The sequence below is a fragment of the Lactuca virosa genome, chromosome 2, assembly GCF_052849685.1.
Source record: "Lactuca virosa cultivar CGN04683 chromosome 2, Lactuca_virosa_CGN04683_v6, whole genome shotgun sequence".
Classification (NCBI taxonomy): Eukaryota; Viridiplantae; Streptophyta; class Magnoliopsida; order Asterales; family Asteraceae; genus Lactuca; species Lactuca virosa.
The window spans coordinates 211017956-211023777 of NC_136427.1; positions in this window are offsets into that span (position 1 = coordinate 211017956).

The following is a 5822-nucleotide window of genomic DNA, read 5'->3' on the forward strand; positions in this document are numbered from 1 at the left end:
TGATTTTGTTGAGCCATCCCCAAAGGGATAGGAGGTCAATTGGGAGTTTAATGAGCAAAAGAATAATCCAATAAACTCAACATTTTAAATGGAGCTCAATGAATGTTCATTCAATGGTGGTATAAGATATATTTTATTATTATTATTATTATTATTATTATTATTTACCCAATTTAATATAACCGTATGTATAGAAAGTTAATATTTGATTTTTTTTTCATAAACAAATTATATATTATTATTTTTTGATTTATACTATATTTATAATTTATTTTATTTGATATTCAATAATTTAATTTATATTTTTTTATTCTAAACAATAAAAAAATATAAAAATCTTAAACATATTTTAAAACGATAACATCTTTTTTATTATAATAATACATATTTTAATTTGTATTTAATGTAGTATTCATAACTTTTAATTTCTAACTTGTAATGTTTATTGACTTTTTGTAATTTGCAATTTTTAATTTGTAAATTAATGTAATATTTTAGTTTTATTTCAGGATATTATTTATAAATCAGATATAATAAAATGTTGATGTGGAAATCTATTGAATTCTTAAAAGTTTAATAGAATGTAAAATTTAATAGGTAAAATGATATAGTTAGTGAAATGTTGATGTGACAATTCATTGAATTCTTAAGAGTTCAATGCATTGGAGATAGCCTTAACATAACTATATTTATATCTATCTCATATTTTATAAAGTTTTTATATTATATAATTATTAAATTTTAAATTCATAGTTTTTTATTCGATAATCTTATCAACACAACGTCATCTAAGCCAAAAACATCAACAAAACAATAAAAAAAATTATACGACATTATTGTTAAAGTTAGAAGAACGATCTTAGTGAAAAAAAAATCATAATTAAAGGACGATCAAACAAAACAAATACTTATTTTCCATCATGTTGACAAATCACACCAATAGATAATCTATAAATCATTATTTTTTATTACTTTATTCTCCTTTCAAATGAACACACATTGTAAGATTTCAAAAACTAAAAAACCTAACTCAATCACATTAGGAATCAAGGGAGATCAAATAGAGCTAATATATTTTTACCATAGTCAAACCAATAGAGAAAATAATTCATCATTATTTTTATTTTGAAAAAAATCTAAAAAAAAAGGCAAGAACAAAACACTTTTCCTTAATATAGTTAAATTCATTCATGATTCATATCGAATCAATGAGCAATGAAGGCATAAAACACTAAAATAAGATAATCGAGAGTAATGTGAGAACTTTGTATTTGAACAAAAATGATTGGAATAAACTTAATTGAACATTTGCAAGATCATTTTTCTTGTTCCAAATCATTTGTCTTGACTTGGAATTCCTAAGAAATCTCCGACCAGTTTAGAATCAAATCAATATGGTTTAACGTATCAACTTATCTCTAATCATATTATTTTGGAACACCTCTATTATAAACATATACTAGCCGAATATCGATACATTGTGCAAAAACTATATATATATATATATATATATATATATATATATATATATATATATAATTAAAATTTGACAAATACATGTTGAAAATAATTATGTTATTCATACACCAATTTGTTATATAAACTTATAATGCTTTTCAACCATATTATAACATCTATTAAAATCATATCGCTTAATGGACATTACTCGCGATTGACATGTAAATACAAGTAAATACGATTATCGATTTAGTGTTACTTTTAAGAGAAAATTGCAAATTTAGCTAAAAAGGTTAATTACTTTGTGGAAAATAGCCAAAAAAAACTTAAATTGCATTTTTAGCCACCAAAATCGTAGATGGATTAAGCTCATCTACGATTTTGGCAAGCCATCTGCGAACGTACAAGTCGCTAAAACACGTCTGTGCTTTAGCGACTTGTACGTTCGCAAATAGTTTTTTTTTCTTGATGTATAAATACCTCCTACACACCCTTAAAATCGCAGATAGACTAAGTCCATCTGCGATTTCCTCTCCATTTCAACTGCGATTTGGCTTTTTTTTTTTAATTTAATTTTTTTACTACGAAATTGATAGGGTTTGATTACAAATCAACCTTATTATCGGGATTGTTCATGAAATCGTCCATAATCATAGATGGGCTAACAAAATCGCTCACCAGAAAGAGTTTTCCAACAAAAAAGAGTGAAAAATGAACCAAAAAAAAAGTTACGTTTTTATACTTGGCTAGGTCTATTTTTGCAGATGGGTTGGTATGTTCACAGATGGACTAGTCCATCTGCGAACGTACAAGTCGCTAAAGCACGATGTGTGCTTTAGCGACTTATACGATCACAGATGGACTAGTCCATCTGCGAACATACCAACCCCGCCTGTGATTTTGGTGGCTAAAAATGCAATTTGAATTTTTTTTTGTTGTTTTCCACAAATTAATTAACATTTTTGGCTAAATTTATAATTTTCTCTACTTTTAATGTAATAATTAATTAATTTAGAAATTACTTATTTGACATTTTTTTGTAAAGCAACATAATATAATTTATAACTTTAGGTTTTATTTTTAACTATTATCATTGTTAATTAATTTAGAAACAAATTATTCGGGAAATTTTCATATATTATAAAATAATTTTTTGGATATTTTTTTGGTTAATTTAACATGACGATTTAGGTTTTACATTTAAAATATTTAAACGTTAAAAACTATTTAGAAATAATAAGTCTTTGATTATTTTTAAGTTTATTTGATATTTTAATTTATATTTTTGATTAAACATGATATTTAAATGATGTTTAGATTTATATTTGGGATTTAACATGATATTTAATTAACATTAATATTTTAAGTATATTATATTGGTAATTTTAAAATTGACCATTAATATGATAATATCTCACATTTAACAACATATTTAAATTAATAAATTAGATAATTATGCTGAAATTTGAAGAGTTTTTGGGTTTAAATGCATGAGTCCAAATAAATTGACCTTATTTATAATATGCTAGGCGAATACTCACGAGTTGTGCAGGTTAAAAAATTATTATTAAAATATTTAAAAAAATATAGGTTGTTTAAAATAATTATGTTATTGACATTAATATTGACATAATGATTTTTACAATATATATATATATATATATATATATATATATATATATATATATATATATATATATATATATATATATATATATGTTGGATTAAATTAGAAACACAATTACTGTGTAAATATGAAAATGAATATGGACAAATCATTTGTGTTTTTTGGATTTAATTAATTCAGTAATTAAAATAAATATATAACCATACGTAATTAGGATGTAAGGGTAGATAAGTCAAAGTGTTAATCTTGATTTATGGTAATTATAATCCTTAATAATCATAATTATGAAATGTTTTAATTATTCAAATTTGATTATGTTTCTAAACAAAGTTCAATATTCTTCAACAGTTGAATATACATGGAGAATACACAATATTCTTCAATAGTTTAACCTTCAAAATACATGTTGAACATGTTCAAGGTGTAAATTATATCGTGAATTTATATAAATTGCAAAAGTTACATGTGTTTTCAGTTGTATTATATATGTTGCAATTGTATTATATATGTTTCGTTCATATATGTGTTTGCAATACTACATGTGTTTGCAACTGTATTACGTATGTTACAATCGTATTATATAAGTTGAATATATAAATGTTACAATTATGCTTCTTAAAAATTCTAATGAAAATGAAACTTGAGTTTATATGTTGAATATATATGTCAGTATTGTTTATTTACATAATCCTATGAGATTGCAATTGTGTTATGTACGTTGCAATAGTATTATGTATGTTGCAACTGTTGAAAAATATTGAATTTTGTTTAGAAAAATAATCAAATCTGAATAATTAAAACATTCCATAATTACGGTTATTAAAGATGGCAGTTACCGTAAAATCACGTTTAACACTTTGACTAGTCTACCATTCCAAGGGTTTCCAACGCCACTTGTGTCAATGATCGAGTCGGAGATCTGATATGGCAGCAAATTCGACGAATGAAGAGAAGGCGATATCTACAATGCTAGGATTGTAGATGACCGACGGAGATAACAACTTTCAAATCTTGAACCCAAACAATAACATGATTCGTAACCGATATCTACAATGCTAGGATTGTAGATGACCGACGGAGATAGCGACTTTCAAATCGGAGGTGTTCTGATCGGTGACGACGACTTTCGAAATCATTCGTGAGGTGGTTGTGGTGGAAATGGAGACGATGGTGGCTGACGGTGGTGAAGGAGACGACAAAGGTGTTCATATCTTCCGACAAATTTGGTGGTGGTGGTATTTCTTTGTGAAAATGGAAGAACATAGGTATGATAGGTTGTTGAGATAGAGAGAGAGAGAGAGAGAGAGAGAGAGAGAGGGACGGAGGGAGGGAGGGAGGGAGGGAGGGAGGGATGGGATGGGATGGGTAAGGTGGGGTGGGGTGGGATATTTTATTTTTTCCATTGCTTTTACTTATTGTGATAAAAATATGGAAAAGGGAAATAATAAAAAATGGAAAAGGGTAATAACAGAGGGAAAATATCTCAGTATAAAAATGTTCAAAGTTCTCTGGACCAAAACCGCAACAAATCAAAGTTTTGGACCAGTGGTGTTAGTCTAAAACTTTTTGGATCAAAGTACCAGTTTTCAAATATCTTATGGACCATTTTTGTAGTTTTTTCATATATATATATATATATATATATATATATATATATATATATATATATATATATATATATATATATATATATATATATATATATATATATATATATATATATATATGGCTAGGTTATAATGTGGATGAACAACTATTGTGCGGATGTGTGGACAGTGCTATTCCATGAGAATTAATAAAACAATCAGTTGTTTAGTAATGTGAATACATTCAACCTCACACAATTATTTTCATTTCAATTCATTCTCACTAATTTTTATTCATTTTTGTTCTCACGCATTGTTTTTCACCCATTTTCATTCTTACAGAATACGACTCAATATACATCCTGACAGCATTTTGACAGAATGTGAATAATAAAAAAAGTCTATAATAACTTTATAAATGATTTAATTGGAGAGAATGTGTGATAATGACAATAGTTATGTAAGATTGAACGTATTCACATTATTAAAGAACATATTTTCTTTGTCATTCTCATAGAATAGCATTATCCACACGTCCGCACAATAGATGTCAATCCACATTTGAACCTAGCTATATATATATATATATATATATATATATATATATATATATATATATATATATATATATATATAGAGAGAGAGAGAGAGAGAGAGATGTGAACTTGGAATCTAGGCATCGGGTCTTGAGTGTTGGATCTGGATCATGGATCTGAGATGAGCACCGTTAGCATGTTCCCGACGAGATTCCTAGCTGGAACAGTGTAACAACCCCTTTTCACCATTTAGTAGGATTTAATATAAACCGTTTGTTTATGAAATTTGAAGTAAGAGTATATTACTTTTTAACAAAAATAATCATCATAAATGTGTAGTAGACGTCAATAAAATTTACGTAGATATATAGATCACTTAAATCTGGCTTCTTATGAAGAAGTTATGATTGTTCGAAGTTTTCCGTTCAGCCCTACATGGTAAAGCGTGTCGTAAAAAGTGAATCGGAGATAGGTTGCTTATTAGCTTAAGTAATCCAAACAAAGGTCGTAGTAGTCATAAAAGCGAGAGCGTGCATATAAAGAACGTCTAAATCTGACATCCTTTGAGGAAGTAATGATTTTTCAAAGTTTTGATACGACAGTGCGTGCCACTGA